Source organism: Peromyscus maniculatus, chromosome 23 (genome assembly GCF_049852395.1).
Source record: "Peromyscus maniculatus bairdii isolate BWxNUB_F1_BW_parent chromosome 23, HU_Pman_BW_mat_3.1, whole genome shotgun sequence".
Lineage (NCBI taxonomy): Eukaryota > Metazoa > Chordata > Mammalia > Rodentia > Cricetidae > Peromyscus > Peromyscus maniculatus.
Window position 1 is genome coordinate 30,509,584 of NC_134874.1, and position 14,354 is coordinate 30,523,937.

Here is a 14,354-nt window from a genome sequence, read left to right on the forward strand (position 1 = left end):
GAGTGGGGTGTTGGTTGGGAGGGGGAGGCTGGGGGAGGTGGGAGAAGGGAAAAGGGGGCTCTTTGGTGTGTAAAATGAATGGAAAAAATTTCTTAATAAAAAAATTATTTAAAAAAAAGATGATTCATAGTTATGCTACTGGGTCCCCCTACTGGGGAAGATTGGCATTGATTCCTAAAAGTCCAGGTCTGGCCATGAGGAAAAAACAAACTGCAAAAGCAGTAGTGAAATAGGAAAGTAATTTATTCAGTATAGTAATACCAGGAAGGAGTAGAGGGATGTCAGCCATCCTCTTTACTGCCTCCCAGGAGCTAACATATAGAAGGAACCGAGGTGGGGAATAAAGGGTAGGAGGCAAAAAGTGTGCACAGTCAAGCAGTCTTGGTGTTTAGAAGTATTCTCTGGATTGGCCACAGATGATTGACAGCAAAAGAAAAGTAGTTGTTGCCTGGGGGCAGCTTCATCTCTAGTCAAAAGATGGTTATTCATCACACCTGGTGTTCTTGGAGTCCAAGATGAATGGAGGAGAACATCACTCGGAAAAGAACAAATTCAAACAGCAAGGTGGAGCTGGTTCATTCAGGGTTAGCGCAAGAATGACGTAAACCTGGTGGTTGACAACATGCTCATTATCAGGTCCATGTAAATCCTGAAAGTATTTTCTTTTTTCTTTTTTTTATTACTAAGAAAATTTCCATTCATTTTACATTCCAACCACAGATACCCATCTCCTCCCTCCTCCAACCCCCAGCCTTTCTGCCCAACTCACCCCCTATTCCCACCTCCTCCAAGGCAAGGCCTCACATGGGGAGTCAGCAGAACCTGGTACATTTAGTTGAGGCAGTTCCAAGTCCCTATTCCTGCACCAAGGCTGCACAAGGTGTCCCACCATAGGCACTGGGCTCCAAAAAACCTGCTCATACACCAGGCTTGGATCCCGATACCAGTGCCAGGAAGCTCACTAAACAGTTCAAGCTAAACAACTATCTCGCCTATGCAGAGGGCCTAGTCTAGTCTTACAGGGCCTCCACAGCTATTGGTCCACAGTTCATGAGTTCCCACTAGTTTGGTCTGGATGTCTCCGAAAGTTTTCCCATCACAATCTCGATGTCCCTTGCTTATAGAATCCTTCCTCTCTCTTATCGACTGGACCCCTGGAGCTTGGCCTGGCACCTGGCCATGGATCTCTGCATCTGCTTCCATCAGTTACTGACTGAAGGCTCTATAAGGACAGTTAGGGTATTCACTAATCTGATTACTGGAGTAACTCAGTTCAAGGACTCTCCACTATTGCTAATAGTCTAAGGTAGGGTCATCCTTGTGGATTCCTGGGAACTTACCTAGTACCCTGTTTCTTCCTATTCCCAAGATGGCTCCATCTATCATGGTATCTCTTTCCTTGCTCTCCCATTCCGTCCCTGTTCCAGCTCGAATATCCCATTCCCTTATGTTCTTATGCCCAATTCCCTACCCTCCATTGCCCTCCCCCACATCCAGTTTGCTCATGGAGATCTCATCTATTTCTCCTTCACAGGGCAATCCGTATGTCCCTCTTAGGGTCCTCCTTGTAAGTTAACTTCTCTGGAGCTGTGAGTTGTATTCTGGTTATCCTTTGCTTTACATCTAGTATCTACTTATGAGTGAGTACATACCATGTCTGTCCTTCTGAGTCTGGGCTATCTCACTCAGGATGATATTTTCTAGTTCCATCTTTTTGCCTGCAAATTTCATGATGTCATTGTTTTTCTCTGCTGAGTAGTATTCCATTGTGTCCATGTACCACATTTTCCTTATCCATTCTTTGGTTGAAGGGCATCTAGGTTGTTTCCAGGTTCTGGCTATTACAAATAATGCTACTATGAACAAAGTTGAACATGTATAGATTTATTCCCAATTTTCTGAGAAACTGCCATACTGATTTCCAAAGTGGCTGTACAAGTTTGCATTCCCACCAACAGTGGCAGAGTGTTTGTTCCCCTTGCTCCACATCCTATCCAAAATAGCTGTTATCAGTGTTTTTGATCATAGCCATTTTGACAGGTGTAAGGTGGTATCTCAGAGTTGTTTTGATTTGTATTTCCCTGATGACTAAGGATGTGGAGCAATTCCTTAAATGTCTTTCAACCATTTGGGATTCTTCTGTTGAGATTCTTTGTTTAGTTCTGTAGCCCATTTTTTAATTGGATTGATTGATGTTTAGTTTCTTGAATTCTTTATATATTTTGGAGATCAGCCCTTCATTAGATGTGGGGTTGGTGAAGATCTTTTCCCATTCTGTAGGCTGTCATTTTGTCTTATTGACCATGTCCTTTGCCCTACAAAGGCTTCTCAGTTTCAGAAGCTCCCATTTATTAATTGTTGCTCTCAGTGTCTGTGCTACTGGTGTTATATTTAGGAAGTGGTCTCCTGTGCCAACGCATTCAAGACTACTTCCTACTTTTTTTTCTACCAAGTTCAGTGTGACTAGATTTATATTGAAGTCTTTGATTCACTTGGACTTGAGTTTTGTGCACGGAGACAGATATGGATCTATTTGCAACATCTTCTACATGTTGCCATCCAGTCATGTCAGCATCATTTGTTGAAGATGCTTTCTTTTTTTCATTGTAGAGTTTTGACTTCTTTGTCAAAAACCAGGCGTTCATAGTTGTATGGGTTATTTTAAGGTCTTCAATTCAATTCCATCAGTCCACATGTCGGTTTTTATGCCAATACCAAGCTGTTTTTATTATGATAGCTCTAGTAGAGCTTGAGGTCAGGGATGGTGATGCCTCCAGAGGTGGCTTTATTGTACAGGATTCTTTTAACTATCCTGTTTTTTTTTTCATATGAAGTTGAGTATTTTTCTTTTGAGACCTATGAAGAATTGTGTTTGGGTTTTAATGGGGGATTGCATTGAATCTGTAAATTGCTTTTGGTAAGATTGCTATTTTTACTATGTTAGTCCTACCTATCCATGAGCATGGGAGGTCTTTCTTTCCATTTTCTGATATCTTGTTCTTCGTTTTCTTTTTTCAGAGACTTAAAGTTCTTGTCATACAGGTCTTTCACTTGCTTAGTTAGAGTTTCCCCAAGGTATTTTATATTATTTGTGGCTATTGTAAATGGTGATGTTTCTCTGATTTCCTTCTCAGCCTGTTTGTCACTTGTATATAGGAGGGCTACTGATTTTTTTGAGTTGATCTTGTATCTTGCCACATTACTGGAGATGTTTATCAGCTGTAGGAGTTCCCTGGTAGTATTTTTGGGGTCACTTATGTATATGATAATAGCAAATGTTTGACTTCTTCTTTTCCAATTTGTATCCCCTTGAACTCCTTTTGTTGTCTTGTTTTCTAGCTAGAACTTCAAGTACTATATTGAATAAATATGGAGAGAGTAGACAGCCTTGTCTTGTCTGATTTTAGTGGAATCATTTTGAGTTTCTCTCCATTTAATTTGATGTTGGTTGTCAGCTTGTTGTAAACTGCTTTTATTATTTTTAGGTATGTTGCTTGTATTCCTGATCTCTCTAGGATCTTTATCATGAAAGGATGTTGGATTTTGTCAAAAACTTTTTCAGCATCTAATGAGATGATCATGTGTTTTTTTCCCTTTCAGTGTGTTTATTTGGTGCATCACATTGACAGATTTTCATATGTTGAACCATCCTTGCATCCCTGGATGAAGCCTACTTGATCATGGTGCATAATTTTTTGATATGTTCTTGGATATGGTTTGCCAGTATTTTATTGAGTATTTTTGCATCAATGTTCATGAGGGAGATTGGTCTGAATTCTTTCTTTGTTGCATCTTAGTGTGGTTTGGGTATCAGGGTAAGTATTGCCTCATAAGAGTTTGGTAATGTTCCTTCTGTTTCTATTTTTTTAAATTTTATAATTTAATTTTACATATCAGCCACGGATTCCCTTGTTCTCCCCCCTCCCGCACCCCCCCCACCGCCTTTTCCCCAGCTCACCCCCCCCATTCCCATCTACTCCAGGGCAAAGACTCCCCTGAGGATTGAGTTCAACCTGGTAGATTCAGTCCAGGCAGGTCCAGTTCCCTCCTCCCAAGCTGAGCCAAGTATCCCTGTATAAGCCCCAGGTTTCAAACAGCCCACTCATGCACTGAGTACAGGACCCAGTCCCACTGCCTGGATGCCTCCCAAACAGATCAAGCTAATCAACTGTCTCACTTATCCAGAGGGCCTGATCCAGTTGGGGGCTCCTCAGCTATTGATTGGTTCATAGTTCATGTGTTTCCATTCGTTTGGCTATTTGTCCCTGTGCTTTATCCAACCTTGGTCTCAACAATTCTCACTCATACAAACTCTCATCTTTCTTGCCAATTGGACTCCTGTAGCTCCACCTGGGGCCTGGCCGGGAATCTCTGCATCTGGTTCCCTCAGTCATTGGATAGGGTTTCTAGCATGACAATTAGGGTGTTTGGCCATCCTATCACCAGAGTAGGTCAGTTCGGGCTGTCTCTTGACCATTGCCAATAGTCTATTGTGGGGTATCTTTGTGGATTTCTGTGGGCCTCTCTAGCACTTTGCTTCTTCCTATTCTCATTTGGTCTTCAATTATCATGGTCTTTTATTCCTTGTTCTCCCTCTCTGTTCTTGATCTAGCTGGGATCTCCTGCTCCCCTAAGCTCTCTTTCCCTGAACCCTTGCCCTTCATTACCCCCACTCACGTCCATGTTGTTCATGTAGATCTCATCCATTTCTTTGTCATTGGGTGATCCCTGGGTCTTTCTTGGGGTCCTGTTTTCTAGGTAGCCTTCCTGGAGTTGTGAGTAGCAGTCTAGTCATCTTTGTTTTACCTCTAGTATCCTGCTATGAGTGAGTACATACCATGTTTGTCTTTCTGAGTCTGGGTTACCTCACTCAGGATGATTTTTTCTAGATCCATCCATTTGCCTGCAAACCTCATGATGTCATTGTTTTTCTCTGCTGAGTAGTATTCCATTGTGTATATGTATGACATTTTATTTGTCTATTCTTCAGTTGAAGGGCATCTAGGTTCTTTCCAGGTTCTGGCTATTACAAACAATGCTGATGTGAACATAGCTGAGCAAAGGCCCTTGTGGTATGATTGAGCATCCCTTGTGTATATGCCCAAGAGCGGTATAGCTGGATCTTGGGGGAGATTGATTCCCAATTTTCTAAGAAAGTGCCATATTGATTTCCAAAGTGGTTGTACAAGCTTGTATTCCCACCAGCAGTGGAGGAGAGTTCCCCTAGCTCCACATCTTCTCCAGCATAAGGTGTCTTCAGTGTTTTTGATCTTAGCCATTCTGACAGGCATAAGGTGGTGTCTCAGAGTTGTTTTGATTTGCATTTCCCTGATAATTAGGGATATTGAGCAATTCCTTAAATGTCTTTCAGCCATTTATGTTTTCTTTGTTGAGAATTCTCTGTTTAGTTCTATAGTCCATTTCTTAATTGGACTGTTGGGCATTTTGATGTGTAATTTCTTGAGTTCCTTATATATTCTGGATATCAGCCATCTGTCAGAAGTATGGTTGGTGAAGACCTTTTCCCATTCTGTAGGCTGTGGCTTTGCCTTGTTGACCATATCCTTTGCTCTACAAAAGCTTCTCAGTTTCAAGAAGTTCCATTGATTGATTGTTTCTCTCAGTGTCTGTGCTACTGGTGTTATATTTAGTAAGTGATCTCCTATGCCAATGTGTTCAAGATTACTTCCTACTTTCTCTTCTAGCAGGTTCAGAGTAGCTGGATTTATGTTGAGGTCCTTGATCCACTTGGACTTAAGTTTTGTGCATGGTGAAGGATATGGATCTATTTGCAGCCTTCTACACGTTGATATCCAATTATGCCAGCACCATTTGTTGAAGATACTTTCTTTTCTTTTTCTGTTTCTATTGTGTGGAACAATTTGAAGAGTATCAGTATTAGCTCTACTTTGCAAATATGGTAGAATTCTGCACTGAATCCATCTGGTCCTGGGCTTTTTTTTTTTTTTTTTTTTTGGTGGGGTGACTTTTAATGACTGTTTCTATCCTAATGTCTCTCACCGCAATAATTGTTCTTTTTACTATAAGAATAAATTTGACCATTACTGATAATTATAAATTTTTAACTAGAGCCAATTTATCTTTAGGGAGATTATCTGTCTAGGTTTATTTTTCACCACATGGTATTCATTACATTTTAAAGAAAGAACATGAGCTCATTTTAAAGACAATTTACATTTGTCTCAGGACCAATTTTGCAATGCTTCAGATCCTTTAAAAGAACATTCCAACTCATTCAGTTAATCATTGAAGATGCTTAGATCTGCTTAGAGAATGAAAGGAACAAGTTTACTCCAATGAATCTCACAGGGAACACAAACCCACTGGAGGGTAGACCCTACTCCCAGCAGTAGATGGCAACACAAAATGAACTTCATGAGGATTCATGACTTTTTCTTTTTGTTTGTTTGTTTATTTTCTATTCTGGATTGTTTTTATATACTTATTATTTGTTTTACATGTCTGTGTGTTTTTACTGAGAGGCAAAGAGAAAAGATGTGTTTTGAGGTGGGTAGGAAGGTGGGGAAGATCTGGGAGGAGTTGGAGGATGAACAATTTGATAAGAACATTTCTATAAAAAATCTATTATCAATAAATAAAAAATTTAAAAATTAAAGTCATTATATCTTAGAAGTTTTGGGTCTCATAATTCTCTGTTTTTGCATAATTTAGCTTACATCATTTGCTTAGATATTATGGTTTCCAATTATTTTTTTAATGTTCATAGCAGCTTTATTTGTAATGACCAGAATCTGAAAATAACCTCAATTCCCCTCAACCAAAGAATAGATTAAGAAAATATGGTACATCTACACAAAGGATGTTAAAAAAATGACCTCAGCAAATTTGAAGGTAAATGGATGGAACTAGAAAAAACATCGTGCATGAGGTAACACAGACCTAGGAAGACAAACAGTATGTACTCATTCATAAGTGGATACTAGCTGTTAAGTAAAGGATAACCATGTTACAATCCACAGCCCCAGAGAGAATAGATAAAAAGGAGGGCCTAAGGGGGGAAATGCATAAATCTCCCTGGAAAGGGGAAATAGAAGAGATCTCTGTGGTGGATTGGGGGCAGGTAGGGATGGGAATGTGAGGGATCTGGTTGGGGGTCAGCACTGTGGAGAGAATACCAAAAGAGATGACTTGAAAGGGGGGCTTTTCTGGGTTATGTGGAAACCTGATGCAAGGGAAACTCTCATGGATCTACAAGAATGGCCCCAGCTAAGACTACTAGCAATAGTGGATACATAGCCTGAAGTGATCATCTATTGTGATCATATTGGCAACTATCCCATATTATCTTCAGAGAGCCTTCATCCCCTAACAGCTGGGAACAGATACAGAGCCCCACAGTCAAACATTAAGTGGAACTTGGGGAATCCTGCTGAATAGAGGAAGAAAGGATTGCATAAGCTGGTGTGTGTGTGTGTGTGTGTGTGTGTGTGTGTGTGTGTGTGTGTGTCAAAGACATCACAAGAAAACCCACAAAAATGGCTAGCCTGGCTCATAGGAACTCAAAGAGTCTGAACCAACAACCAGGGAACCAGCATGTGACTGATCTCTACATATTATGTGACAGTTGTGTAGATTGATCTACTTGTGTGACTCCTAACAAGGGTAGCAGAGTCTGTCCCTAAAGCTTTAGCTGGCTCTTGGGAACCTATTCTTCTGCTAAATCACCTTGCCCAGTCTAAACACAAGAGGAGGTGCTTAGTATTATGGCAACTTGATATGCCATGCTTTGTTGATACCCATGGGAGGTCTGCCAGTTTCTGGACAAAGAACAGAGGAGGAGTGGATTGGGGGAGGACAGAAGGGAGGTAGGATAAAGAAATAGGATGATAGGAGGGTGGAAAAACTGTGGATTGGATGTAAAACAAATAAATAAATTAAATACATAGAATTCTTAGTTAAGCTTCTGGCTTTTGTTAGCCAAGAATGGTCAGAGCAGGAAGATCTCAACATAAATCCAGTTACACTGAACTTGATAGAAGAGAAAGTAGGAAGTAGTCTTGAATGCATTGGCACAGGAGACCACTTCCTAAATATAACACCAGTAGCACAGACACTGAGAGCAACAATTAATAAATGGGAGCTTCTGAAACTGAGAAGCTTTTGTAGGGCAAAGGACATGGTCAATAAGACAAAATGACAGCCTACAGAATGGGAAAAGATCTTCATCAATCCCACATCTGACAGAGGGCTTATCTTCAAAATATATAAAGAACTCAAGAAACTAGACATCAAAATAGTGAACAACCCAATTAAGAAATGGGCTACAGAGCTAAACAGAGAATCTCAACAGAAGAAGCTCAAATGGCTGAAAGACATTTAAAGAAATGCTCAACATCCTTAGTCATCAGGGAAATACAAATCAAAATGACTCTGATATACCATTTTACACCTGTCAAAATGGCTATGGTCAAAATGGCTATGATCAAAAACACTGATGACAGCTTATGTTGGATAGGATGTGCAGCAAGGGGAACACTCCTTCACTGTTGATGGGAGTGCAAACTTGTACAGCCACTCTGGAAATCAGTATGGCAGTTTCTCAGAAAATTGGGAACAAATCTCCCTCAAGACTCAGTTATACTACTCTTGGGCATATATTAAAGAAATGCTTAATCATATCACAAGGACTCATGCTCACCTATGTTCATAGCAGCATTATTTGTAACAGCCAGAACCTGGAAACAATCTAGATGTCCTTCAACTGAAGAATGGATAAAGAAAATGTGGTATATCTACACAATGGAGTACTACTCAGCAGAGAAAAACAACGACATGAAATTTGCAGGCAAATGGATGGAACTAGAAAATACCATCCTAAGTGAGGTAACACAGACTCAGAAGGACAAACATGGTATGTACTCACTCATAAGTGGATACTAGATGTAAAGCAAAGGATAATCAGACTGCAATCCACAGTTCCATGGAGGCTAGCTAGCAGGGAGGACACTAGGAAGGATTCATGTATCACCCAGTGAAGAAGAAATAGATGGGATATCCATGAGCAAACTTGAGGATAGGGGCCATAATGGAGGGCAAGGGATGGGGGATAAGAACACAGGGGAATAGGTTTGATTTGGAACAGGGACAGAGTGGGAGAGCAAGGCAAGAGATACCATGATAAATGAAGCCATCATGGGAATAGGGAGAAACGGAGTGCTAGGGAAGTTCCCAGTAATCCACAAGGATGACCCCACCTTTGATTACTGGCAATAGATGAGAGGGTGCCTGAACTGGCCTACTCTGGTGATCAGATGGCTGAATACCCTAACTGTCATCATAGAGCCCTCATCCAGTGACTAATGGAAGCAGATGCAGAGATCCACAGCCTGGTGCCAGGCTGAACTCCAGGAATCCAATCGATGAGAGAGAGGAGAGATTCTGTGAGCAAGGAACATTGAGATCATGATGGGAAAAAGTACAGAAGTGGCCAGCTAAACTAGTGGGAACACATGAACTGTGGACCAATAGCTTAGGAGCCCCCATGGTACAGGACTAGGCCCTCTGGGTAGGCGAGACAGTTGTTTAGCTTGAACTGTTTAGGGGTCCCCATGCAGTGGGATCGGGATTCATCCTTGGTGCATGAGCCAGCTTTTGGAGCCTAATGTCTATGGTGGGACACTTTGCTCAGCCTTGGTGCAGGGAGGAGGGGCTTGGACCTGCCTTATCTGGACCAGGCTCTGCTGTCTCCCCATAGGAGATCTTGCCTTGGAGGAGGTGGGAATGGGGAGTGAGTTGGGGGGAAATGTTGGTGGATAGGAGGAGGGAGGAGAGGAGAATCTGTGGTTGGTATGTAAAATGAGCAGAAAATCTCTTAATAATAATAAAAAATAAAAATGAAGTGAAATATGTTTAAAAAAGATTAAAATACCACACCTCAACTTTGTTCATTAATTGGCATGCCCCCTGCTCCTTGGTACCCCTTATTCTCCCTTCACTAAGTCTCTAGTTCAGGTGCCATCTATGGGGGACCTTCCCCACTTTTCCCAGGGTACTCTTGAGGAGAGAGGTATAAGATATCAGGTAGAAAGAGAGCTAGTCAAGAAGAGGAAAGAGAAACCCAGGATAGCTTTGGGAAGACTTGGATCAAAATCCACTGGCCCAGAACTTTATTCAAAAGGGTTTTTTTTTATAACAATGTCACCAGAGAAGGCAAAAGACCTTCCCTTTGCTAGATATAGACAAGTGTAGAGCCTCCCAAACATCTGGTACCCAGGCCCATGGTTCAATCATCCTCTTATGCAGCCCTGCTTGTAAAGCAAGCTCAAATCTCACTAGGAAACCTTTGTGGGCTCCCACAGTTTCTCATGTTTTAAAACACTTATTTTTGGTTTGATAATATAGCAATACCAGAAAAAGACACTATGTATATAGATGGGTAGGCTGGTACAAATCTTTTTCAGCAAATAGTCTACTGGGTAATTAAAAAATGAGCCATACAATTCTTCTATATGACTGACATATTTTTAATCTCATTTCTTATTTTATTGTCTGATATTTCGAGGTTTATATTAGCACTAGGACTTAAAGTCCCTTCCTCTGATCTTCCATATTTATGCTTAACTTACAGTTCATATGTCAGTATGAAACAAATTACATTTTCATTGCAGTGTGAAGAGAAATGTAGAAAGATGAGAGAGATCTTAGAAATTATGATGCAGAACAAAGATTTTGAGTTAATTTGTACCTGACTTAACATTACTTTTTAAAATTACCTTATAAGGTAAAGGGTTCACTTGAAATATTAGGATCTTAGATTTTATTGGTTCTCCTTTTCATTTTTTACCCCTCTACAAATCCTTGCAGTACTCTTCTGCCCAATTATATCTACCTCCTTCCATTTTAAATGTGTCCTGTTTCCAGTTATTTCTTTAAATCTGTGTGACTTTCCTAGGGGAGACAATTTATCTTCCAGTCAGAACTTGTTACCCATCATTTCTCCCTTTGAACTTTACAGAACAACTTCTCTCACATTAAAGCAAGACTTCAGGGAGATTTTAAGAATGGTTTTAACTCAGAGGTCTCTGGGAACTATTTCTAAAGTGCATGTTTTTCAGGCAGCAGGGGCTTAAATTCTGGTACTTTGGAAATCTCTTGACCAGCACTGAGCAACAACACAGCACTGCATTTCTCATGGCACATGTTATGGTGTTTGTTAGGTGGTGTTTTGATCTTTAGAGGAGCGTTCAATCAGATGGGAAATTTCCATAGGAACTATCTATGTGGGTTTGTACACTGACTTACATGCATTATAATTATTTTTATATAGACAATTGTATGATTCCATTTGAATTGTCATACATCCAGTCATTGAGCCTTTCTGTATTTACCTCTCTCCTAATCCCACATACACCCAACCGATCCTATTTTGTCATCTCCCCCTTGTGAAAACCTGCTTCCTATTCTTCTCCTCTCTTTTCCTCCCACACCCTAAAATGGTTCCTTTCTATTTCCTGGTTTCTTAATTACTTCAGGTCATGTATTCATATCTGAAGATGTGGAGCTAGCCCAAAGAAATCATTATTGAAGGAAGTAGTACAGGATGAGATTTTAATACAGAAGACACTCAATTAAACCCTCTCACAGTCATGATAAATGGCCCATGTCCAGACACTTTTGATATTAATTTCAGTAGGTCAGAGACTTTTCATCAGAGTATCACAGACTGGAAAAACAAGCATTAACAAAAAGTATAAAAACAGAATAATATTATTGTAATCAGGTATACCAATCCCTTTTTTAAATATCATAAACTACTAACAATGCCATTTCATGTAGCTCATCATCAACTGGGCAGAAAAGATGTCACAATGTAGTTAAATATGAAGCCAACAGTTTATCATCTGTTTTTGTGAAGGATTATTTTCAATTTCCCAAATCATGATGTGCAAAATGCTGGGTGAATCTCTCAAGATATCTCCAAAGTGATTATTCTTACTAAGAATAAGCCACCCTGTAGCATTACTTTCTAATTGATCTGCCAGTCTGCAAATAATGACATGCAGACTCATTAATTATGAAATCTCAGACTATAGTTTCGGCTTGTCCTAACAATATATTATAACTTAAATTAAACCATTCCTATTCATCTATGTGCTGTCACATGGCTTGTGGATGCTACCTTTTCTCCCACATGTCTTGCTTGTTCTGTGTATCCTGGTATGCCTTCCATCATCCCAGAACCAAGGGGAATCCCACACTCTAGTCCATGCACTTTATTCCTATGCATCTTCTCTATTCAAATTGCTGGCTTCTCTATGGCCACCTCCAATCATCTAGTCATTGGCTCCACCCTCTGATTCAAGTTATAACTTTATTGAGCAGTCTCAGGAGTGTTAGAATGTGATCAAAATATTCCACAACACCACCTCACAACTTCTTAAGCTTTTTCTTTTTGTTTTCTTAAGACTACAAAAGTGAGTCCAATAATATTACCTATTCTCTTTAGGTTGCTGATTTCCATATTTCATTGTACACTGTGGTATCAATCACAATCAAATATTTTATTTTGAAACGAATAGGTATTATATTCCAAATTGTGAAATTAGTGATTTCAGAGTTAACTAACATGAAAAGAAGGTTCTCTTTGGAGCAGATGATGATTAACTCAGAGACATATACCCTCCTCAAAAGGCTCCTGGATCATCGTGAAAAAGTGGGAAGATTGTAAAAGTCAGTGATATTCGATAACTACAAGGAAACTCTTCTCAGAACAAAATGCATCTGAGCATATGAACTCAGATTAAGTGTGATAGCATGCCCAAGCCTTGTGTAAGCACAGGGGAGACCAAATCCCTGTATTGAGATTGGTGGTAGCAATAAAGACCTACCTCTAGCTGAGGAACAATTGGCATTTGATACATGCTTAGTAAGAAATATTACTGGTATCTCAACTGTATTTCATGGGATTACAAAACCATGCAGACATATATGGTCAAGACTTATTTACTTGATGTTTGAAAAATAGAGCATAAAGTTAGGTTGATGAAGAAAGATGTTAAATTTAGAGTCTCAAAATTGAGGGGATGAAAATCATCAAACCCCACTGAATAAAATTAACAAAGTGCTGTGGGATGTTCTGTATGGCAAATGTGTTGCTCTGATTGGTCAATAAATAAAACACTGATTGGCCAGTGGCTAGGCAGGAAGTATAGGCGGGACTAACAGAGAGGAGAAAAGAAAGAACAGGAAGGCAGAAGGAGTCACTGCCAGCCGCCTCCAGGACAAGCAGCATGTGAAGATGCCGGTAAGCCACAAGCCACGTGGCAAGGTATAGATTTATGGAAACGGATTAATTTAAGCTATAAGAACAGTTAGCAAGAAGCCTGCCACGGCCATACAGTTTGTAAGCAATATAAGTCTCTGTGTTTACTTGGTTGGGTCTGAGCGGCTGTTGGACTGGCGGGTGACAAAGATTTGTCCTGACTGTGGGCAAGGCAGGAAAACTCTAGCTACAACAAAGAACTAATAAAATGAAATAAGGAATTTCTTTATCTTAGGCCAAACCTGGTGAGCTAAAGCTGTATGCATAGTTTGTGACAAACTATGGTAAAGACATTAACATGATTAAACAGAAAGCTTATGCTCTATACAATGAAAATATTTAGGGTACAACAGCACCTATAGAAGACTCAAAATGAGAAAAGGACAATTCCTTTGAAATATATTTGACTGCAAATTCTGATGAAATCGATCCCTGCTAGAGAGTGATCAATTATAGACATATTCCCATGGATTATGACAAAGATATTAGTGTAACTTTGACCCATGCACCAGGATACAGTTTAAGATGATGGCAGAACATTTTGGAATTTTATAAATGGTTCTGTCTTACATAAAGTAAAAAGAGTTATGAACATGAGGGGTCCAAAATAGCTTGCATCACTGTCTCATAATGTATTGACAAGTGGTGTAAGGTATACCCATGGCCCCATAAGGAGGCCCTGAGATGATCATTTCATCTGGGATATCTTTTTCTGAGGAAAACCATATGAATGGTGTGGAGCTGATCCAAGACCAGGGCTATGTATGTTACAGAAGCTGATATGAAGGTATGAGACAATCTAGTGGGGGACTAGATCATCCCAACATTACTCTTAGATGTTGGATGTGGATCTGAAATTCATAGCCTTTGCTTGATGGCTATCTTTTTTTGGCTTTAATTCAGACTTGTGGTACCCAGGTTCTGGTGATATGTGGAAGTTGTTGGACTTTTAGGACTTTGAGCCTATATAATGGGAGTCGTTTATTTATCAGAGATGTCTGAAGGTTCTCCTGACCTCAGGCTCTGTCCTTCAGTCCCAGCTTCCTTGTCC

General features: G+C 40.1%; 1 pseudogene; it reads left to right on the plus strand.

The window, feature by feature from the left end:
- Positions 1-596: 596 nt before the first annotated feature.
- The window catches only part of LOC143270403 (vomeronasal type-2 receptor 116-like), a 74,777-nt pseudogene continuing 61,019 nt past the window's right edge, over positions 597-14,354 (plus strand).